The sequence below is a fragment of the Orycteropus afer genome, unplaced genomic scaffold, assembly GCF_000298275.1.
Source record: "Orycteropus afer afer isolate SDZICR_OR568_19922 unplaced genomic scaffold, OryAfe1.0 scaffold00050, whole genome shotgun sequence".
In the NCBI taxonomy this organism is placed as follows: domain Eukaryota; kingdom Metazoa; phylum Chordata; class Mammalia; order Tubulidentata; family Orycteropodidae; genus Orycteropus; species Orycteropus afer.
The window spans coordinates 4832250-4857889 of NW_006921637.1; the positions used below are offsets into that span (position 1 = coordinate 4832250).

Genomic DNA, 25640 nt, shown 5'->3' on the forward strand with positions numbered 1-25640 from the left:
TTTCAGTTGATCTGTCCCTCTTTGAAAGTGGTGTGTTAAAATCTCCTACTATTATTGTAGAGTTGTCTATTTTCCCTTTTAATTCAATTAATATTTGCTTCATATATTTTGGAGCACTTTCATTAGGTGCATAGATATTTATTATCATGATGTTTTCTTGGTCAATTGAGCTTTCAGCATCATATGGTGACCTTGTTTGTCACTTATGTTGTTTTTCACCTTAAAGCCTATTTTATCATAGATTAATATTGCCATTCCTGCTCGTTTTTGGTTACCATTGGCTTGGTATATTTTTTTCCACCCAATAACTTAGTGTGTGTGGTGGTTATGTTTTGTGTCAACTTGGCTGGGCCTGGTTGAGTGGCTGGGCAGCTGGTGGTAGTTATTCCCCATGATGAGACTAGCAATCAACTCCATAGTGGGATCTACCACAAGCAGCTGAGTAGCCACTTTGGGTATGTGGTCTGCTTCCCATATATAAGAAGCAGCTTTGTGAATGGTCCCTAGCTTGTGGCATGCTTGAACCCTGCATGAACCTTGAGTCGTGTCATTGTTCAGCAGCCTGCCATGCTCTGCCAACCTGAGGACTTACAATGGACTTGAATCAATAGCCTGCCATGTGGATTGGTAACATCAGGACTGTGTCTTTTCATTTGTCAACCTTGGGCTTGGCAGTCTCGGCAGCTAACAGCTGTCTTAGTGAAGAAAAGCCTCTGGTTTATGTGGGCCAGGCTCTGGAGGCAGAGCTGAAGCCCAAGGCTGAGGGGCTTTCACCCAACCCCTAGATTTTGGCACTTAGAACTTGGACTTAAAGCCTCCAAACTGTAAGAGAATAAACTCCTGCTTGATAAGGCCATTTAATTTGTGGTATAATCTTGTCAGAGCAGCACTAGGTAACCAGAAAAGTGTGTTTTTATCTTTGTGTCTAAGGTGGGTCTCTTGTAGGCAGCATATTATTGTGTCTTCTTTTCATATCCAGCCTGCCACTCTCTTTCCCTTGATTGGTGCATTTAGTCCATTCACACTGAGTGCAATTGGTGATAGATATGAATTGATTGCTGTCATTCTATTGTGTTTTTTGTCATGTTGTTGTAGTTTCCTTTGTCCATATACTTTTCTGTGCTAAGTTTGTTTTGGTGTCAAGTGTTTTCTCTCTTTTCTTCTTTATTGTTGGTTTTGTGCTTACTAAACCTATATGTTTTTCTTCCTTCTGCGTTTGCTTAGAGGGAATGTTAATTTTCTCTGTGGTTACTTTGGAGTGAATTATTTTCTTTATATTTTTAGAACAGTCTGTTTCATGAAGACATTGTCATGTTTTCCTCTCCATTTGGAAGTTTGTACCTAGAACTTTTAATCCCTCTATTTGTTTAGTTGCTGTTGTCGTGAGAAGATTGGCCTCCTTCATTTTTAGTGTACAATGTCTTATGGTCTTATTTTGAGCATTTATTTCTTATTTGGTTTTAGTGTTGATGTCATGTGTCCTAATTTTGTTGTTCTCTGTTGTGGGTGCTCTATTGAAAGTACTTCCTTAAGCATTTCTTGTAGGGTTGATCTGGTATTCAGAAAATCCCTTAATTTCTGTTTGTCTGAGAATTTCTTGATTTTACCTTCATATTTGATGGACAATTTGGGTGGATATAAGATTATTGGTTGGAAGTTCTTTTCCTTCAGTGTTTTCTATATGCTGTCCCATTGCCTTCTTGCCTGCATGGATTCTGCTGAGTAATCAGAGCTTAGTCTAACTGTTTAATTATTATAAGTAACATTTCTTTTGTCCCAGGCAGCTCGCAAGATTTGTTCTTTGTCTTTGGATTTGGAGAGTTTGATTATGATATGCCTCTGTGCTTTTCTCTTGAGATCTATCCTGTGTGGGGTTCTCTGAGCTTCTTGGACAAATATCTTCTCTTCCTTCATAACCTGGAGGAAGTTTTCTGTTAGTAGGTCTTACACAATTTTCTCAGTGGTTTTTTTTTTTTTTTTTTTCACCTCTTCTTGTTCTGGAATTCCAAGAGGTGTATGTTGTTTCTTTTCATGTTGTCCCATGTAACTCCAGTTCTCCTCATTTCTTTTAGATCTTTGTTCTGATTTTTCTTCATGCAGGCTGGCATCCAGGGATTTATCTTCTAGCTGGGAAATGCATTCTTCAGCCAGTTCTAGCCTATTCTTCTGTGTTTCCATGGTGTTGTATAATTCTATAATTTTGGTATTCATCTTCTGGATATTTAATGGCTGTTTTTGTATGAGCTCTGATTGTGCATTAATCTTGTTTTGTGTTCTTGAATGGTTTTTCTGAGTTCTTCCAGAGTACTGTCTGTGTTCTCCTTGATTCTATTTGGGGTTTCCTTGAGCTTTTATAGAGTTCTATAAACATACCTCTTAAAGTCCTTCTTGGATAATTCTTTTGCCTCCTCTTTCTCCATGTTTAATGAGACTTTTGTTTGGGATTTTACTTCTATTGTCTTATCCTGTATTTTTGTTGTTGTAGTTCTTGTTGTTGTTTGTTTGATTTGAGGTTGCCTGTTGTTTCCTAGACATTTTGAAGTTGTCTTTAAGTGATAGTCATGTACTGATTTGTTTTGTCTTGGTTTTTTGATTTAATATTTTTGGAAAGGTGGAGCTGGTGTATTTTATTTTTTGGTTATTTATTCAGGTGTACTGGGTGGCTCTGCAGTTTTCTTTGTTATGACAGAATCACTGTGTGGACTGTAGATGCAAGTCTCTGTTCACTGTGAAGGGAGTTTAGGATTCAAGCCAGCACATGTTATGGTGACTTAATGTGGCTTTTTTTTTTTTTTCCTGTTGGGTGATGCAGGGAAGAGGCAGGGGAAGGAGGAAGAAAAGAGAGAAAAAAAATCTCTAAGACACCAGTAGCTGTTTCCAGGGCTTTGAGTAGGCTGCTAATGATGATGTTATACTGTTACTCACAGGCCTGCAGCTCAAGTTCTGCAAAGCCCCTAATTGTTAGGGGGCTGTCACTTTCTGCCAGGTTCAGATAGCTGCAAAAACCCTGCTCTCCAGGCTCCTCCATGCCAAAACACTGACCTAGAATAACTGCCTCAATCTGTGACAGTAGTTCATCCCAGGGCCCTGCCGCAATTGTGGTGCAATTCCCCTTTCTGCTCCTGATTCAGCATCACCCGGAGCCAGAGGAGTCTCTGCTCCTTCCCAGAGGTCCCAAGTTTACTGATAAAGTGGGTACTGAAGGCAGATCCATGGAGTGGCTGCAAGTCCTCTGGTGTGTTCTCTCCACTGCCTTAGGGAGCCCTCTTATGCCCCATCTCTTGCTGGTTGGTGCTCTACAGGGCAGGTTCTCCTGTTTTTATTCTTTCTGGGTAATTGCACATTGCCATTCCCTCCTTTCTAATCCTACTCCCCTGAGTTTGGCATACTGTGACTTAATGAGCTGTCCAGAGTACCAGAATCCCCTCTTCAAACTGTTGTGCCTAGTTTTTCAGGCACTAAGATGCTAGAGGGAACTAACACATGTGGTACAGTTAAGATGTCATCTTCCCATCTAGACCTGGCTCCAGTTTTCTTTTCCCTATTTTGAATGTATCCTACATAATGCAAACAGAGTATTAGTCCTCAAGGTTTTCTTCATATTATTTCAATATTCAAAATCTTTTAGTGGCTTTCCAGCAATCCCAGGCTAAAAGTTAAAACTTTCTATTGGGAAAACCACAATTTTAAAGATAGTGGAATAATGTATGTATTTCCCCTTATTTATTGGAAATCATCTGAAACCAAGAAGAAAAATGAGGGAAAAAAATTCCACCCCTGATGAAACTAAAAGCTAAAATCCTCAATTCTGAAAACTGGTGGTAAAGTTATCTAAATAAATTATAAATGAACAGGTGTGCATTTGAGAGTAGTGGAGAGAGGAATCAGAGGCTGAAGATTGCAGAAAGAGTTGGCAAAGCATATTTCTCAAAGTTTGTAAGTATATACTAAGGTCCTAATCCTAAGTGCTTTGTTACAGGAGGGATGTGATGTGTGACAGAAACTGGACTAGGTCTGATTGCAAGAAGAAAAGGAGATAGGGCTAAATTTAGTAAATACAAGAAAAGCCTGCATACAGAACATGATCTACCTGTGGATCAAAGGTAGAAGAGGGAGATTTTATGTATTTTTTGGTGTTGTGGAAAAAATACACCTTCACCCTAGTAAACAGGGAGAAGTAAAATCTAAGTGAATTCAAATGTATAACCCTGTGTTATATGGAATTCCAAGCTGCCCTGGAATACAAACAATATCCATCCCACTCTCAACTTCCTACAAATAATTTCTAGGAAAAAGTCATATGCTTCAAAGGTAAGTAATTTTTTGTTTTTGAAAAAAGGGAAAGACATTGAAAAATCAAACTGCAGATAAGAACAGTTACAGAAAAATATTTTTGTGAAACAGGTAGAATTTGTGACCATTTGTCAGTTAAAAAAAAAAATGAAATGAAGTAAGAATATCTCTGAAGAAATCATACCTTTGAGATGAGGAAAGAAGTAGGGAAAAATAAAGCCACTGCAGAAATAAATATAAAATTGGGAGAAAAAAAACAAAAGGAATAATAACTGCTGCTGAAAGTACAGAACATGAAGGACAGACATGAGAAATCCAACAAAACTCAAAGAAAATACACGAAGAGTTACTAAGATTGGAGAGAAAAAAACAGATGTGAAAGATAGGCTAAAAAGATCCCAAAGATGTACAATTGAAATATCAGATGAAGAAAATGGAAATAATGGGCACAGTAAATATTTAAAGATAGAATTGATTAAAAAAAAAAACAAACAAACAAAAAAACACTTGAATCCACATACTAAAATGTTACAAATGTCCTAGGAAAAAATAACACAGAACTATCACTACTGTGATATCCTAGTAAAATTACTGTACTTCGAAACAAACAAGCAAACGGAAATCCTCATTTGGATAGTCACACAAAAAAATCAAGCCACTTACAACAGAGAAACAAGTCAGGAAACCTCAGGTTTCTGCAAAACAACATTCAGTGCTAGCAGACAGAGACACAACAACTACAAAGTCCTCAGGGGAAGAAAGTATGACCCAACTCAACTATGAGGCTCCGTCTCATGAGCCCTCCTTGGGGAAAATACTAAAGGACAAACTGTAAGCAACCAAAGATGGAAATATTGATAAAATCACTAGTGGAGAGTCTTGAATTTAACTGAATACTAAGACTAAAACAAATGTGAGGAGTTAGGAAATAGAACAGATTGCAAATATCATAGTCCATGACAAAGTAGAAAATACATCTCACACTTCACACAGGAAAAATTCCAAATGGATCCAAAGTTTAAATGTAAAATAAATAAAACTATAAAATTATTGAAGAAAGCATAAGCCCATGGTTTTTTTTAAAGACTGAATGACAGAAGACTTTCTAATTATAACACAAAACCCAGAAGCAAAAAACAAACAAATGAAAAAGAATAATTTGACTATTAAAAAAAATTCTCCATGGCCAAAACACCAAAAGAGCATCAAAATATATATGACTAACTGCAAAAATTATTTGCAATTCTTCTTATGGTCAAATGGCTAATTTCCTGTATGTATCTGTATGTATCATTTGCTGGGGGTAAATATAAACACTCAAAACTCAATGGCTTAAAACAACAACCAATTATTTGTTCACAATTCCTATAATTAGCAATTGTGGTATTCAATCAGGTTTTCTGCTGGTCTCTTCTAGCCCACTTGTGCCACTGCAGTTAGCTGGAGGTTGGCATAGTTTCATGATCCAAGAAGACCTCTTTGGCAGTTGGTTGTCATATAAAGGTAGCAAGAGGACAAAAGTTAAAGCTCCTAAAGTCTTACTGAGAAGTCACACACCATTATTTTCTCCACAGTATATGGGTTAAAGCAAGTCATAAAGCCAATCCTATTTTAAAGAGTGGAGAAATAGATTCCACTTCTTGATAAGAAGAGCTGCCAAGAATATGGGGACACTTTTAATCAGAAACCCAAGGTGGCATCGCTATGGGTCGAACTGACTTGATGGCAGTGAGTTGTGTGTGTGTGTGTGTGTGTGCGCGTGTGGTTTTTTGTTTTAACCCATCAACATTTAATATATATTTTTAAGTAATGCCTAAAAATCAATTTTTAAAAACTATCTACTAAGGAACACTGGTGGCATAGTGCCTAAGGCATTTGACTGCTAACCAGAAGGCTGGCAGTTCAAACCCACCAGCCACTCCTCAGAAGGAAGGTGGGGCAATCTACTTCTGTAGTGATACCACCTTGGAAACCCAAGGAGGGGTCACTATGAGTTGAAATTGGCTCAGTGGCAGTTAGTTTAGCTTTTTATCTACTAATATTCAAAGTTATTTGACTGTGTGGATCATAACAAATTATGGATAACATTACAAAGAATGGGAATTCTAGAACACTTAATTGTGCTCATGTGGAACTTGTACATGGATAAAGAGGCAGTTGTTTGAACAGAACAAGGAGATATGGCAAGATTCCATTTTGCAAAATGCGTGTGGCAGGGATGCATACTTTCACTTATTCAATCCACATGCTGAACAAATAATCAGAGGAGCTAGCCTATTTGAAGAAGTACACAACACCAGAATTGGAGGAAGATCGTACATTTCTCCTTCTACTCAAAGTGAACAGCCAGATCCACACGCAAAAAAAAAAAAAAAAAAACCACTCACTGCCATTGAGTCGATTCTGATTCATAATGACCCTCTTTGGGTTTCTGAGGTAGTAAATCTTTACAGGAGTAGATTGCCCAGTCTTCCCCAGTCTTCCATCCATGGAGTGGCTGGTGGATTTGAACTACCACCTTCAGATTAGCTGTTAAATGCCTTAGGCACTACGCAACCAGAGCTTCTAGAAGTTCTGCCTACTGGGAGGATTTCCCTTCAACACTGCCCTTCAGGGAAGTCCCAGAAAGAGGTTGTAGTGCCACTCTTGTGTGGTGCCTGCATATTTCACAGAACCATTTGTAAACCAGACACAAGTTTTCTCTTCCTCAGTCAACTGATCATAAAGAACTCTCCATGAGGCCATAGGTGCATACTGGGAGAGAGAAGTAATATGGCTGGAGTGGAGACCATAGGCATTTGGGCCACTTCCTCATGCAACTTACTTGTGCCTTCAGGTCCTGCTCAAGCCCAATCTCTTATATACCACTTCCATTTAATATTGGAGTGCTGTCTTATATAAGCCAGATTTGACAGTGGGAACTGTCCTAATAGAATTAAGACACTTAATTACAATGGGGCTGATTGGACCCCATGGTGGGTGTGTCAACAAAGACAAGGTGGTTGTCATTACCATAGTGTACAGCAGAGTCAAAACAGTAATCTGAATGCAATCATAGCAGTCTTCAAGGATCTGGGGCTCTCTTCATAAATTTGTTCCTCACCATAAATTTGTGGTAAAAGTTGTGCTCTCTGGGCTCTCCATTTCTGGGTCTATAGGTCTAATCTGATAAATCCATTCTAACATGCCAATTTCCATAAGCCTCTGGATATCTTCTTCTACATTATACCAAGGCAGATCTGGTACTTCAACTTGACTTAAGTTAGGCCACCACATAATCCATGCTTCAGTAAAAAAGTCACTGCTGTCAAGTTGGATCCAAGTCATAGAGATCCCTCCTTGGGTTTCTGAGGCGGTATCACTATGGAAGTAGATTGCCCAATCTTCCTTCCGAGAAGTGGCTGGATATAAATAATTAGATCCTTTCCTAACCTCTCAAGCTGAAACATTAAATGAAGTATCTGTACTTAGTGGGCCTAAATCAATAAGCTCAGACCGATCCAATGTTACATTCCTTGCACCATTATCCCACTTCTTCAATGCCATTCCCACACATATTCTCCAGGTTTTTGTCTTTCCATGTTAGCAAAATCAAGTAGGTCTTTTTTAGGTATATTGTACCACTTCTTCAGTTATACTTTGTATTTCACCTTTTGGGGCTTGCTTGGGCTTAAGTTTAGTTATAAGTCTAGCAGAAACAAAGGGTGGTTGTGGTGGTTCCTGAGAACATTCAGCAGTGTCTTCCATGGCATCTACCTCAGAGTGACCCAGCAGGAAGAGTTGGGTTAATCCCATCAAACAGTGGTGGAAGGGGTAATTGTTTTATACTAATCCCTTCAGGTGGGAGTTGACAGAAGGGATTCAACAGAATTTTCAGGCTCCATGTCCTCACCTTCATGACTATATGTCCCCATACCAGGTTTCAGGATCCCATTTCTTCCCAATAAATGCCCTCACTTTAGCTTCAGACACCACTCTGGGTTGGCAATTCAATTGGCATTGTAATTCCACTACCCTTACCATAACACTCTGAGTTTGGTTTTTAGCAATGCCAGCTCTGTTACTAGATGAAATAGGCTTTCTTTCAGGGCATGACTGGAAACATTGAGGTCTTTTATGTGGCACTTGAGCTGTGACTCAGCAGCCCTGAACTCATCTGGCTCTTTCACCACTTTGTCTAGCAAAAGTGGAACCAACCAACCAGCTTCTTTATACTCCTCATGCAGACAAAATTGCTGAAAAGTTTCAAACATGTGATCACCCAAAGCCTCACTTCTCAAAAATAGTTGATCTATTGACAGCACTATTTTGTGTATTAATGTTGCCACCTCACACCATGGATTATCAGGGCCCCTTTACTAATGGAGGCAGAGTCACCAGCACCTTTACGATTCATGAAATTGAAGAACCAAAACAGAATTGATGACAATCAATTTAGGAAACTCATCCTTATGATTTTATCTCTCTAGAACCACTCCTGGTACTAAAAGTGTTAGTCAGGGTTCTCTAGAGAAGCACAACCAGTAAAGCTTATATAGAGAGAGAGATAAATTTACCTTAAGAAAATGCTCACACAGTTATAGAGGATGGCAAGTCCCAAGTTCTTGGATCAAATGTCAAGCTGGAGGCTTTTCCCAACTCATGAAACTTCAGGGGCTGATGAGCTCAAGGTTGGCAGGTAGTATAGCAGCTGCTGACTTTGGCCAATCATGAATCCAAGATCACCAGACAGAATGGTGGATTCTTCACTCACAGACAGTTTTAGGCATTACAACAGGACCCAGATCCACAGTAGGTCCTCTCATTTTCCCAGGATGGCCATATATATTGGAAGCAGTCCACACCCCTAGGGAAATTCCCTTTCAATGGATTGGGTGCTCAAAGCATATACATCAGATCTCATCATGAGAATAACCACATCACAACTGATTAAAACACTCAGAATCATGATCCAACCAAGTTGACACATAACCCCAATTATCATCGTAGCCAAGTGCTCAACTGTGCAATTGTTACAGCAGACACTGGAAACTAATACACTTGGCAATAAACTGTGAGATAATTGGGTGGCAATTTCAGGACAATGAAGGAAATAGAAAATGAAGCCAGGTGACTTGCTCCAAGTTAGACAGTGAATCAGCACAAACAAGATCAGAATCTAGGGTCCTGACACAGTCCAGAGGTCTTCCCTCAATTCTGTTTACTTCGTGACCTCAAACTCTCATGCTGTTTTGTAGCTTTCTAATAACAAAGCTTGGTTTTCTAATGTGATGATCTGTTCCCTCTGGATTATTTGCAAAATGAGAACTTTGATAACCCATTTATTTTTATGTATGTACATTCTACTTTGAAAGCTTACTGTTCTTATGTAATAGGAGATTCCAAATCACTGATAATGGGACATCCAATTTAACAGATAAACCACAACTCACTTGCAAGTGAAACGAGGGACGTTGTTTGACATTCTCTTGCTTTCAGAATAACAACCATCACTTGCAATTGCCCTTAGTAGATTCTGACTCTTGGGAATCCCATGTGTGTTAGAGTACTACACAAAGCATTTTTCCCAAGAGATATGTTCCCATTCTGCCTTTTTTGCTTCCACTCAAACTTTCTTGTCTTTCAGAAATCTTTCCTACTTTATTATTTTTTGGTTACTATCACTAGAGCTTGTTACTCTAAAATGAGTAAGATTTGTTCAGTCAATCTTTAAAAGTCAGTAACTACTTTAGGCACTGGGGATACTATAAGGAACAAACAAAACTCCTGCCCTCATGGAGCTTATACTCTAGTGAAGGAAGACAGAACACAAACAGATAAATGGAAATAAGTTGTCAACACTGTGATAAGTCCAATGAAAAAACTTAAAGCAGGATAAGGGGATAGAAAGGATAATGGATTAAATTGTTCCAAGGAAAACCTCTTAGATTTGCTTTCTCTCATGTTTTTGATTTAAGGTGGCACTAAACACATATTTGAAGAAAGAAAGAAGAAACCATCTCTTGATGACACCACTTAAGTGATCCTTCTGACCCTTATCAGTCTGGTGTTTTTTTTTGTTTTTTTTTTTTTCCTCTGTGAAATGTTCCCCCTGAGAACTGATCAACATGGTGGAAATAGACTGCTGTCCTCTGTGTCAGAAAATGCTGATCTTACAGGCTTGCCACCACATGCACAGTGGGGCCCAAGCAGAACAAAATGGGATGATGAATGGACTGCTCCCCACCAGCCTGACTAGAATCTGCCTTTGTTGCTTACAGGGTCTCTGGGAATCTCTGATTGGGGATTGCTGTGTACCCTTTCAGTTCTCACAGTGGTGTATTGCCAGCATTCTCATTTGAGCTCCCCATCACAGAGAAATAGTGCAGGTTTCCTGATGTCTTACATTCTTCTGACTTGTCTAATTTAGTGGGACAGCAAACGTAGTAAATGTCTGAACTTCCTGGTCAGTGATCATGTTGGGTGCTAGTAACTTGAGTGTCACATTCACTAAACTCAAGGATCACTGTGAAAAATCCAGTGAGCACTGTGGTAGGACACCAAGATGAGGCCCAGAGACTCCAGTCTGTCATCTGATCTACAGATTTTAGACTTGTCAGCCCCACAATCATGTGAGTCAATCCCTTGAAGTAAACATGTTTTCTACATATATAAGCATATTTCACTGGTTCTTTTTCTCTAGAGAACCCTGATTAAGATAGCCTCCAAGCCAAGCAAGTGATATCAGGCTCAAAAACAGAACTATCTCTCCTAAATGCTCTAAGCTCTGTGGTGATGGGCTGTCTTTAGCTTTGTCTTCTGTAGTGACATCCCTATTCCATCACAACATCACCAATCTTGATTCTTGAGCAAGTCTTCCAACTTTTATCAATTTTCTTGAGCCCCTGGCCATTTCACTCATGGATTATTGTTCCTTGAACATCAGTATTTCATAAATAGTTGCCTTATTTGTAAGGAGCTCTGGTGGTATAATCCCTAAAGCATTCGACTGCTAACCAGAAGGTAGGCAGTTCAAGCCCACCAGCCACTTGGTGGAAGGAAGACTGGGAAATCTACTTCTGTAAAGATTTACTGCCTCAGAAACCCAAAGGGGTTGCTATGAGTCAGAATCAACTCAGTTAGGTTTTTTGTTTTGTTTTGTTTTGTTTTTGCCTTATTTGTCAACAACCTCTGTGCTCCCAGCATACTTATATTAGGATGTGGGAGTCAGTACCTCATCACTTCCTCAAATGCTCCATATACTTAGGGATGTCACCAATATAATGATGATAAGTGTGGAGACTGAGAGCCCAAAGGAAAGTTATCATGAGAAAAGGAAAGAAAATGAGGACCTTGAGCAAAAGTTAAAGAATCTGAAGAAAGGCCAGACATCTGTTCTCCTGAATGTCAGACTATGAGAAAATAAGCCCAGTAATAGGCTCAAAAACAGATGGATACAGGGAAGCATTTTCTGACAAGAACATGAAGGGGTGTGCATGGGAGCCTGAGGGCTCTAGTACTGATCCATCACTGGCTGTGTGTCTGCAAGGCCAGCTAAGCCAGCTTCCTAGAGTGCCCCAGGTGGGAAACAGCCTACCATCTTAGAATATGCTGATATATCAATGTAAGTAAGTCCATGATGGAAGTACCTTCATAAACTTCCTCCCTCTTCCTACCTTCACCTATAATAATTTGTCTTAATTGTCTGCTTCTTATGATTCAGCCCATTTAAGCTCCTCCCATTACATGACATTTATCCAACTGCAAAGCCAGAGATGAACATAGACATCCTCCTGGTGGTCCAAGCAGAGCCAAAGGTAGTACTGGTGGAAGAGTGAACTTAATGTCCCATCGAGACTACTATTTGGCAGTGAGAATAAATCATCTTTCTTCACATTTGCACTTATTTTCAAGTGGTATATATTTATATTCTAATTTTCTTAATGTTCCAACAAGAATGTTCATGCATCTGGTGGTAGTCTTGTTAAAACATCCTGGTTCTCACAAAAGATGTAACTGAATAGTGAGAAAAAATTTCCATAGATGAAATAACATTTTTAAGTTAGAAGACATTTCTGAGATTACTTAACAGAAATAAGAAATTAGTAGATCTCAAGCAGCCTGCAGTTAACAAAAGTGTTCTTTCACCCACTAAGTTTTAAGAAGTATTTTTTCCCAAAATTCTCATTAACACACTGCTGTTGAATTGGATCCAATTCACAGCAACCCCTCCTTGGGTTTCAGAGGTGGTATCACTACAGAAGGAGCTTGCCCAACCTTCCTTCTGAGGAGTGGCTGGTGGGTTTGAACCTCCAGCCTTCTGGTTAGCAGTCAGATGCCTTAGGCACTATGCCACTAGAGCTCCCAAACTTTCACTAGTTTCAAATATTAAAGATTGAGAGTTTTTGCCCAGAAATCCTAATTTTAAGCTTCTCTTGAAAAGTTCCAAGACCTAAGGATTGAAACAAATGTCTGGAATAAGTAGTGTTCCCATCACTGTCCTCTTACCAAAACTGAGACCTAATATCAGTTGTCACTTACCATTGTGCTTTATTAGAATAGAAAGATTAATATTCCTTGAATCCATGAGTCCAATCAAAAGCACTGAAATGAAGGGATGAGAGGGATGCCAAACTCAATAAAAGTAGGGAAAATGTGATATTTTAAAGAAGTGAAAATTATTGCTGCAGATTACTCTATTCACAATTATGCATTTTACTTGCCTACAGATGGCATCTGAATGCGTGCTCTGAAATTTAACCCAATTCTTCCATTTCACAGGTGGGACAACTGAGCCAAGAAAGGATATGTCAATTATCTTGGATTGAATAGCCATACAGTGGCAGAAGTGAGACTAGAACATAGGCCCTTCTGTTCTATTTCTGTAGCTATTGTCAAAATTTCCACATGAATTTTCATTTCCAAATGTACTGCTCAATTCAGCTATCACTCAGGGTAGACATACAGCTATCATTGTCCAGCAAGTGGTTTTGGCAATATCTACTGATGACTAATAGGTGATTGGCATGTGGACCCCTGGTATTAGGCAAACTATTTCAAAAGATTCATCCAAAGATTTTAAATAAGGACACTTCTGGCAAAATGGTGAAATAGGCAGACAAGTTCAACAGACCCTCTGAAACAAAGAAACAGGAAACCAATTGAAACAGATATGGAAAATAATCCCAGAACTCTGAGCTTTGAAGGAAAAGATAAAGAATTGGATTAAAACCAACTAGTAGAAGAACCTGAATGAAAACAGTGAGTAAGGAGAAAAACAAAGCTGCAGACTACTAGCTATCCTGAAGGCACAGTCATTTTGAATATATGCCGGCAGTGACCTAAGAATCAGCTCTGCTCACTAAAGACTGCATGGGCCAGGACTGCATCCATGCCTGACAACCAGAAAGGAAAAGAACGAAGAAGGAGACAAACCTTCCTTGAAGGAGATTTTCATAAATGGCAGAACATATCATGCTCATGGATAGGAAGATTGAACATTGTAAAAAGGTCAATGCTATACATTCAGTGCAATCCCAATTTGTATTCCATGAATATTCTTTAAGGACATGGAAAAACCATTCACTAATATGCAAGGGAAAGAGACCTTAGATACTTCAGACTACTGAAGAAGAACAACAAAATAGGATATTTCACAATCCCACATCTCAAAACCTACTATATGGCCACAGTAGTCAAAACAGACTGGTACTGAAACATCAAGAGACACATGGACTGGTGAAACAGAATTGAGAACCCAGAAATGGATCCATTGACCTATGGTCAGCTGATCTTTGACAAAGGGCCAAAATCCATAGTCTCTTTCACAAGTGGTGCTGATAAAAATGGATATCCATTTGCAGAAAAATGAAACAAGATCCATACCTCGCACCATAAACAAAAACTATGTCCTGATGGAGAAAAGACTTAAATATGAAACCTAAAGCTATGAAGTTCATCAGACAAAAAATAGGGGCAAATTTAGGGGCCCTTAATTTAGGGCATGAATAGACTATCAAGCATAACCCAAAATGCACAAACAACAGAAGATAAACTAGATGATTGAGAACTTCTAAAAATTATACCTTTATGTGCATCAAAAGAGTTCTCCAAAAGAGTAAAAAGAGGACCTATAGAATAGAAAAAACTATTTGGCAATGACATATCTGACAATGGACTTACCTCTAAAATTTATTTTAAAAATTCCAACACCCAACATCAGAAAGATGAACAACCCAATTACAAAATGGGTAGAAGACCTGAACACATACTACAACAAAGAAGATATTCAGGTGGCCAACAAACACATGAAGGAATGTTTGCAATAATTACCAATTAGAGAGATGCAAATCAAATAAACATTGAGATATTATCTCATGCAGGCACTAATAGCAAAGTTCAACAAGACAGAAAATAAAAAATACTGGCAAGGATATGGAGGGATGAGGATCCTCATACACTGCTAGTGGGACTGTAAAATGATGAAACCCCTGTGGAAATTGGTAAAGTGATTCCTTAAAATGTTGGAAACAGAAATACTATTTGATACAGCAAACCCATTACTAGGTAGATATCCTAAAGAAGTGACAGGCAGGACATGAATAGATATATGCACATCCATGTCCATCACAGCAATTAATATCATGAAACAAAATGTGCATGAACTGCTATACAGAAAATGAATTTGCTCTGTAAACTTTCACCCAAATCACAATAAAAATAAAATAAAATTTTAAAAAAGAAAACATTTTAAATTATGATAATATTTGTTTCACATCAAGGAAAGAGATACTGTTTGCAGTTGTCCACTAACATAAAGTTATATTTGGTTCTAGGACAGACAACCCAAACTATATTTACTGGGTATACATTTATAATTTTATTTCTATTATATTACAAAACCCAAACAAAATTACAGGTATTCAGAAAATCAGCAACTATTGGCTGGCTCTGTCAGATATTCCTGGATATCCAAATTGAACATGGATCTTGAATTTTATAGAGCTTTTCACTGAAGAAATCTTTGCTTCAAAAGACAGTAAGTTAACAAGCATATTAAATATCCTTCTATGGCTGGAAGTTTGGGATTGAGGAACATAGGCTGCTATTCTACTGTTTGTTGCACGAGGTTCTAGAACACATTTATTCTTCATCTGATGCAGCATTTGGATAGTCATTAATGTCTTACTCTAACTAGTAAAGAAACAAGTGACTGTTAGGAAAGAATCAAAACATTCAACATTCAGATCATCTTCTTCACAGTGTGGTTTCCTTAAGCAATTCTGAAAACGTACCATCAACACTTGGCCTCAAAGTATTAGATTCAGGCTATTCAAGATATTGAATATATTGAATATATCTCTGAGATACAACATGAAGGTAAGTAGACTACTTGGAGTCATAGGAACCCTTTCCCCAGGCATTACTGGTGCCTTGAAGAAGGCTTTAAACTCATCCTCATTTCAAAACATCTTTTTTGGATAACTAGAGACATCAATGTGGACAAGCAGCTTTGCATTTGATGTCTATTTCTTCTGAAAAATGATCTGGAAAAAAAAATGACATCTTGCTTACAATGTGACTGAATTAACACTTTTCACTTTCTCCTTCACACTGTATCAGAATGCAGAGGCATGTTATGAACCACTGACTGTGCTCTGTGAGGAAGGCAGCAGGCAGCCCAGATTTTGGCCACCAAAGCTCTTGGGAGCAACTAGTAGTGCCCTTTCTGCTTGCAAATCTCTTGCTGCTCCATCAGTAATGATTCTCGATCATCTTTCCTGGTCTACATTGGAGCTCACAACAAAATCACTAAGCAAATGAAAATTCCCTTCTCCTAGTATGGATTTTCACTTAAAAACAGAACAACAAGAATCCATTGAGCCTCCATCCCTCATATATGTATATAGATTTGCAAATTCACACTTTGCACCTCAGTTGTTTCGACCAAGTGCAAAGCAAAATCCTTTTCAGGTTGCACAACTGATAGCCATCATTCTTCCAATTAAATCCCCTGGTGGCACAGTGGTTAAGCATAGTGGTTGGCCACTAAATAAAAAAGTTCTGTAGTTCAAACTCATGAAAGATAGGTGCATCTGACTCAATCATTATATCTTCAATCTCCTCATATGCATGCAAAAGCTGAGCAATGAATAAGGAAAACTAAAAAAAAAAAAAAAATGATGCATTTGAATTGTGGTCTTGAAGAAAAATATTGAATATACCATGGGCTACTAGAAGAACAAAAAAGCTCTCTTGAAAAGAGTACATCCAGAATGTGCCTTAGAAGTGAGGAAGGTGAGACTTTGTCTCATGTACTTTGGACAAGTTGTTTGGAAGGATCAGTCCCTAGAGAAAAATATCATGCTTAGTAGAGTAGAAAGTCTGTGAAAAAGACAAAGAACTTCAGAGAGATGGACTGACACAATGGCTGTAACAATGGACTCAAACAGGTACATTTGTGAGGATGGTGCAGGAACAGATTGTGTTTTGTACTGTTGTACAGAGGGTCACTATGAATTGGAACTGACTCAATGGCACCCAATGACAATACCACCACCACCTCTACTCCACCTACCCTCATCGATCCAGAAGTTTACAACATTTAGCAACAAATACCTTCTCCACAAAAGATTTCAGAGAAAGGGGAAAGATAGAGAATCATATCCTAAACAGTATGATAGGAGACAGGGAAAAGCCTTAAGGTGAATTAGAATTCCACTCATGGTACTTCCTATTCTTAGCAAAGATGAAGGGCATTTTACAAAGTGATGTTTTTTATAAAGGCATTATCTGTAATAAATAATAATAACAAAAAAAAAACCAACAGCTGAATACAAACCAAATGGATAAAGAGGGTCTAGGATATCCACTTTGTTAAAAGTATAAGATGTGATATAGCTTTTTTTATTACAAAAAGAGAGAGAGAGAGAGAAATTGTCCAAATCTCTCTGTAGATCTCTGTCCCTTCTTAGTGTTCACCTAGTAAAATATCAGGCCATTTGATTACCCCTCTGTTTATACTTGCTCAATATAATTAAAATTAAAACAAGTCTATTATTCCACTTTGCTCTTAATTGGAAGCCATCAATTACTTTATTTTAGTAGTACAATGACCTGCTGGAATTGTCTGATGCTTTGGAAGAGGAAGTTTGAGAATCTGACATGTAGACAAAGAAACACCTTTTACTTGTTTGGGAAAGGGAAGTGGTGGGATCAGATTTTGATTTTGGAAAATCTACACTGAAGATGAAATGCAGCCTCAACAACACCACAACCTGGTTAAGAAGTTAATGTTATAATTCAGGCAAAAACAAATGAAGGTCACAGCTAAGGTTGCATCTGTGAGGATGCAGGAGAACAGAAGATAATCAAGGTCTAGAGATGACATACTTAGAGGTTGATAGTATATGGTAGGAGAGGGAGGATTAGAAGATGATATTCAAATTTCTGACTTGGATGACTCTCATTGTGATGGTTAAGCTGGTGTGTTAACTTGGCTGGACCATGATTCTCAGTGGTTTGGTAGTTATGATGTAGTCATCCCCCATGATAAGATCTGACATAACATAATCTTCTCCATGATGTGATCTGCTATGAGCAATCAATCCGTTGAAAGGGAGTTTCCTTAGCGGTATCATCTGCTTCCAATAAATATGGACATTCTGGCAAAGCTCTCTGGCATTTTGCTTGATACGGATCCTACATTTGGATCATCATCATCTGACCTCTCTCTGGTTCTTTGGACTTGAACCTACTGTATTGCAGGCCAATCTTGAGATTGTTGCCTTCTCAACCTGTGAGCCAGCAGCCTTCATCTTGCCAGCCATTACTGAATTTGAAAGCCAGAAGCATGCTGCACTTCTTGCTTATCTTGGGTTCATCAACCCCTGCAAGTACATGAGTCAGGAGAAGCCTCTAATCTGACATGTGACCCATTAACTTGGGACCTGCCAATCTATCTACTGGTTTTGCTTCTCTAGAAGATCTGGCCTAAGATAGTGATCTTCAGATGGTGACATCCATCTAATTAGTTAGACATACGGTCAAGAATTCAGGATAAACCATAATTAACAACATTCATCAAACTATAGGTTACAGGAGATAAATGAAGGAAATGTCTAGAAGAGCACTGAAGACTCACTGAAACAATGGAAAACAAATAGACATGCCTGAAAAACAAACATAAGGTTGGTGCTCCAGATACTAGATGCAAAGACCACAGTAAAAGTCATACCTCAGAGGAAGCCTGCAGCTGATAAATCTCATCTCCAATAGATTCATCTGTCTTTGCTTCACTTGTTCAAGATATGTCATTGTTGTTGTTGTTATGTGCTGTCGAGTCAGACCAGACTCATATAGCAACTCCTTCTTGGGTTTCCGAGGTAGTATCACTATGGAAGTAGATTGCCCAACCTTCCTTCCAAGGAATAGCTGGCTGGTGGGTTTGAACCACCAGCCTTCTGGTTAGCAGTCAAGTGCCTTAGGCACTATGATACCAGAGCTCCCTGTTCAAGATATGCAGGCAAATAATTGGAGAGTCTGGGTCACATGGCTTTCCTCTTGCTTTACTAGTAGATAAAGTGTTGGAGTATCTTATGCCTTTGGCTTAGGTGGTTGGAAGCTCAGGATGTTGCCTTCTGAGTGGAAAGTTTCTCTCAGATGGGTTTTGGGATGCTAATAGTTGGAGGTGTTGAATGCAGGAAAAAAAAAAAAAAAAGAGTCATTATACCTATGGAGGCTATTGTCAATGATAAAAAATGGCTAAAGAGGGATGGATGGATGGACTGATGGATAGATGGACAAACAGATGTAGAGAGACTGGTGTAGGAAAATAACAAAGGGTCAGAAGAACAAAAGGAAAACAAAAGGATATAGCATCATAGAAATAAAAGAAAAAGCAAATAGGACTAGCTAACAATGTAAAATGCAATGCAGAAATTAAGAGACATGAGGCTAAAAATATTCATTTGGCCTTTGACTTAGTAAATTATTGGATCTCTATACACTCATTTTTTGAAGTCATAGTATATCTATTCTTCCCAAACCTTGCTCTGATGCTTTAAGCTCATTCTAGTTTAAAAAAAAAAAATAATAAAAAAAATACTGCCGTCAAGTCAATTCCAACTCATAGCTACACTATAGGACAGACTAGAACTGCCTCAGAGGGTTTCCAAGACTATAAATCATTGTGGAAGCAGAATGCTTCATCTTTCTCCTACAGAGTGGCTTCTGGGTTCGAGTCACCAACCTTTTTGTTTGCTGCTCAGTGTTTTAATCACTACGCCACTAGAGGTCTTTTCATTCTAGTTACTGAGATCTAAAAGTAGTAGCTAACTCCTAAAACATCAAGTTAAATAAATAAATACTATTTAGTGTATAATTGGCTTAAACACTTGTGTAATTATGTATTGTGAACTTCGTGAATCCCTATTTTTAAAGAGGTAAAATCTCAGGTGATGCTAGGAATTTGTTCTTAACATGGAATAATACAGAGTTATGTGTCACAAAGAGTTAAGGAGAGCCATTTGCCACAGCTGAGAGATGTCAGAACTCTTTAATCACAATCATTTTTTAGTTTCTGCTCTTGACACAAGTTCACTTGTGGGGGAACCACTTACAGATATCAGCATGAATCCTGTCAAGAAGATTGGTTCATTTAAGCAAGTTCTGAGCATTTTCTGAAGACAATGCATGATAAACTCAGGAAGCAAGGAGCCTGAGAAGATATAGAAACCATCAAAGTTCAGAGGTCAAATGTACATACTTTTTCCATCTTCAAAATATTTTTTGCAAAAGTATTATGTAAAATATAAAAATACACACAAGGATATAAAGTAACAGTGGACTCCCATGCACCTTTCTTAAACTACTCCTGAGAGGTATTGCTGCTAATTAACAGGGCCATCAAGTCAATTCTGGCTCATAGCAACCCCATGTGGCAGAGTAGAACTGTCTCATAGGATTTTCTAGAACACAACCTTCATGAAAACAGATTGACAGGTCCTTCCTCCTGTGAAGAAGCTGGTGGGTTAGAACTTTTGGTTAGCACTTGAGTGCTTAATCACTGATTACATGTTAGTCACTCTCAGTTTTCACATGCATATGAAGTGACTTAAAAAAGAATATGCCTTAGGTGAGGAGCACCTTAGTTCTCAAAGTGACATCTTTCCATTTTAACAGTGTAAAGGTGTTTTGCAGCAGATTTCCCCAATGCAGTAAGTATATCGTTTGATTCTTTGACTGCTGCTTCCATGGGCATTGATTGTGGAACCAAGTAAAATGAAATTTGTCAACTTCAGTATTTTCTCCATTTATCATGATGCTACTTACTGGTCCAGTTGTGAAGATTTTTGTTTTCTTTATGTTGAGGTGCAATCTATGTTGAAGTCTGTGTCGTCTGATCTTCATCAGTAAGTGGTTCAAGTCTTCTTCACTTTCAGCAAGCAAGGTTGTGTTATCTGCATATCACAGAGTGTTAATGAGTCTTCTCTAATTCTTCACATAGTCTACCTTCTTGGATTATTTGCTTAGAATACAGACTGAATAACTATAGTGAAAAGATATAATCCTGATATATACTTTTCCTAATTTTAGATCACTGCAGTATCCCTTTGTTCTTTTTGAACGTCTGCCTCTTGTTCTATGTACAGGCTCCGTGGTCTGGAATTTGCATTCTTCACAATGGTATCCATAATTTGTTATGATCAATACAGTCGAATGCCATTGCATAGTCCATAAAAAACAGGTAAACATCTTTCTGGTATTCTCTGCTTTCGGCCAACATCTATCTGACTTCAGCAATGTCCTCATTTCATGTCCTCTTCTGAATCTGGCTTGAATTTCTTCTGGAAGTTCTCTGTCAATGTACTGTAGCAACTGCTTTTTTATTATTTTCAGCAAAATTTTACGTGTGTGTGTATTGATATTAGTCAATAAATATTTTATTCTGTTGGGTTGTCTTTCTTTGGTGACAGGCATGTATATGGATCTTTTCCAGTCAATTGGTCAGATAGCTGTCTTCAAAATTCTTGACATAGACAAGTGAGCATTTCTAGCATTGCACTCATTTGTTAAAACATCTCAACTGGTATTCTGTCAATTCCTTTTGTTTTTACCAATGCCTTCACTGCAGTTTGGACTTCTTCCTTCAGTACCATCAGTTCTTGATCATATGCTATCTCCTGAAATGTTTGAACAGTGACAGTTATTTTTTGGTACAGTGACTGTGTGTATTCCTTACATCTTCTTTTGATGTTTCCTGTGTCATTCCATATTTTGCCATTGAATCCTTCAATTTCACAACTAGAGGCTTGATTTTTTTTTTTCCTTCAGTTCTTTCAGCTTGAGTAATGCTGAGCAAGTTCATGTCTTTTGATTTTTAAACTCTAGGTCTTTGTGCATTTCATTATAATACTTTGCCTTCTCAAGCTGCCATTTGAAATCTTCTGTTCAGCTCTTTCACTTCATAATTTCTTCCATTTACTTTAGCTGATCTATGTTTAATAGCAAGTTTCAGAGTCTTTTGTGATGTTTATTTTGGACTTTTCAATAATCTTTTGTTTTCTATATGTATGATGTTTTTGATGCCATCCTACAACTCATCTGGTCTGTGGCTATTTGTGTTTAATATGTCAAATCTATTCTTGAGATGTTCTCTAAATTCAGGTGGGATATACTCAAGGTCATACTTTGGCTCTTATGACCTTATTTTAATTTTCTTCAGCTTCAGCTTGAACGTGTATATGTGCAATTGATGGACTATTCCTCATTTGGCTCCTGGCCTTGTTCTGACAGATGGTATTGAGTTTCTCCATCATCTCTGTGGTAGTTAAGGTTGTGTGTTTCAACTCAGCTGGGCTCTGATTGTGAGTGTTGTAGCAGCTGGATATAGCTATTCCCCATAATGAGATTCCAAACCAAAACCAAACTCACTGCCATGGAGTCAATTCTGACTCAAAGCAACCCCTATTATGTTTCCAAGGTGGTACATCTTTACTGAAGTAGATTGCCCAGTCTTCCTTCCATGGAATGTCTGGTGGGTTTGAACCATCGACCTTCTGGTTAGCAATGAGATGCCTTAGGCACTGTGCTACAAGAGCTCCTTATAGACAGGACAGCAACCTACAAATACTTCAGGAAAAGATTTTTCATTTTAACTGAGCTGGAGATGTCACTTTGTCTGCTCCCCTTATACAAACAATTACAAAAGATCAATAATGTTTCCTTAAACTGGTATCTCTGTCTTCACTAAACTAACTTGAAATTCTAGGTGAGCCACAGAAACTACGGGGAAAAAAAAAAAAAGATTCCAGTGAGTAGTAATATTTAGTGACTATCAATTGGTCTTTTTACCAATATCATAAAGAAATATTTAAATATATTCATTAAAACCTAAAACCAAGTTTCACTACTGCTTTGGATGTGAAAAGACTCTAGAGAACCTTACTCTACTCAGACAACAGCAACAAAAAAAAAAACTATATAATCTACAAAATCATAATTTATAGTGTGCTCATCAGACAGTCAAGGTTACAAGACACAAGAACTGAATTCCAAAGTGTGAAAAGCACATCCAAGGAGACATAAAACATACCATCTGTTTCACCTTTAGTGGAACATGAAAAAAAAGTTTTCATACCTGTGAGTAAGAAGAAATCACCTAAAATTTTGATAAAATTTTAAAGGAAAGGTGTAGGGTAGTCTATCAATCTGGAATAGCAAGAGTCTCAGACACAGAGGTGTTTGCACTCACCCACAGGTTCTGTTTCCTGAGCCTCCCCTAAGTGGCTTACTAGAAGGACTAGGAGCAAGAGAGGAGATCAGAAAGACCTGTCGATGATAGCATACACTTGCAGGAGGTGATCAGCTGTGACTAGGGGGCAGCCACAAAGCCCTACCCACTTCCCCAAACTTTCTCTCATATAAAGCAAATGTCTTAAGCCACAGGAAGGGAGAGGCAGACATTATTTCACCCCAGGGCCAAGGCAAAAAATGAATCCATTGCTTCTTGGAGAGATATAGGAGCAGAACTAGCTCGGGTGGGGAAGTGGAGGGAGGAGTAGGACATCTGCTTGCCCCTAGAATACAATGAAAAGATCTACCACTGCTGGGGCAGGCTTACTCAAAATAGAAAAACCAAGAAAACTCAAATCCAGGTTAATTCATTGCTAGATTGATGAAACCCTCTACACTAATGTACTGACAAAAGATGATGTGTGTTCATATCTGGGCATAAACAATATACAACTTAGTCTCTCATGTTCTTTTACACAAATTTTCCAGTATATAATCAAATAATATGAGATACACACACAAATCCCCCCCCAGCGGGGGGGAACTATCAAGACATAGAGCAATCAATAGAACTATATGTAGAGATAACTCAGTCATTGGTTCTATCACACAGGAACTTTACAATAACTATGGTTACAATGTTAAGGAATCTGGTTCAAAAGGTAAATATAATACATGAAGAGATGAGAATTTCAGCACAGAAATCCACCTATAATACAATTCTTTCAAAGTGGCATTGGAATTATAAACTAAATCTAAAGCTTCCAAGAAGCATGATGAGATGTCCATTCGAGGATGCATGGAAGACACTTTGATCAATCCAAAAACCAAACCCATCACCACCCAGTCAATTTCAACTCATAGCAACCCTGGAGGACAGAGTAGAACCATGCCATAGAGTTTCCAAGGCTGTAATCTTTACAGAAGCAAATTGCCACATCTTTCTCCAGTGGAACTGCTGGTGGATTAAATCATAGGTTTTCAGTTAGCAAAACCAAACACACTGCCTTCGAGTCAGATCCAATTCATAGCAACCCCTCCTTGGGTTTCTGAGGTGGTATAACTACAAAAGTAGATTTCCCAACCTTACCAGTGTGCCTCCAGGGCTCACACTCTGCCCATTGCAGTGAAATACTAGTGCTACTCATAGCTCCTTTATAAAGGACAGGATAGACCTACATTTTCACTTAAACACCTTTTACCTTTGCCTCAGAGTAAAAGCTTAAGGCTTCTTTGATTACTTTAAAATTGAAGTAGGAAGATATCCTATTAGGTAGCAATAAATAAATAAATAAATAGCTTACATGCCAATTATATCTATTTCTTGATCTGCATGCTGGAAACATTTTATAAAAATTCATCAAGCTATACACTTGTGGGAGCTCTGGTAGCATAGTGCCTAAGTCACTTCACTGCTAACCAAAAGGCTGGCTGTGCAAACCCACATGCCACTCCTTGGAAGGAAGGTTGGGCAATCTACTTCCATAGTGATACTGCCTCGGAAACCCAAGGAGGGGTCACTATGAGTCAAGTCTGACTCGACAGTACATAACAACAACATATACTTGTAATTTACACTCTTTTCCTTATTTCAATGATAAGTTGTTTTTTTTTTTTTTTCTTTTTATCATGATTTTGGTGGAAATTTACAGAGAAAATTATTTTTCCATTTAACAGTCACACACATTTTGTTACATGTCATTAATAGCAAGCCCCTCAATCTAATATCACTTCTCCCACTTCCTCTCTGTGTGTCATTTCAATTACTCCTTCTCTCCTAACTCTTTCTGCTTTCTGAACTTTGTTCTTGGGCAAATGATGCTCTTTTGATCTCAAATAGTTGATTGTTATAATAAATATGTACCTTCCTAGAATTATGGTTGACTTTGTAGACCTACCCATTGTTTAACTGAAAATTGAGCTATAGGAGTGAGTTCAGTGCCAGGTCTGAAGGTTGACAACAAAAGACCATAGTCTCAGGGGTTCCACCAGTCTCTGGTTCACCAGTAAACCTGGTCTTTTTCTTTATGACTTTGAGTTTTAAATAGCTCATTAAAATATTTCTGGTAAAAACTTATTTATTTGTTTGTTTATTTATTTGTCTAATGGAGCTCTGGTGACCTAGTGCCTAAGGCACCTGACTGCTGACCAGAAGCCTGGCAGTTCAAACCCACAAGCCACTCCTCAGAAGGAAGACTGGGCAATCTACTTCCATAGCAATACCACCTCAAAAACCCAAGGAGGGGGTTGCTATGAGTCGGGTCCAACTTGATGGCACATAACAACAACAACAACAATGGTGATTTTGTTAAGCAAGGTAAATACATATGGGTTATAAAATTCAAGAATATATCCCATTTAGTTGACTAGTTATTATTAAGGAAATTATTTTGATTACATGATTAGATTTGTGAAGGTTTCTTTTAAGAATAATGAACTCATGTGCATAGAAAAGATCTAGTAAAAAAAATATAAAGGGAGGGGAGTTCCAGCAAGATGGCGGACTAGGCAGAAGGATTGCACAGACCCTCTTCAACAAAGAAAAGGGAAACCAATTAACACAGACACAGAAG

At 38.2% G+C, this 25640-nt stretch overlaps 1 protein-coding gene across 1 annotated transcript in view; it reads right to left on the reverse strand.

The window, feature by feature from the left end:
* Window positions 1-25640, reverse strand: part of SLC35F3 (solute carrier family 35 member F3) — a 1079377-nt gene that overhangs the window by 1010669 nt on the left and 43068 nt on the right. The window lies entirely within an intron of this gene.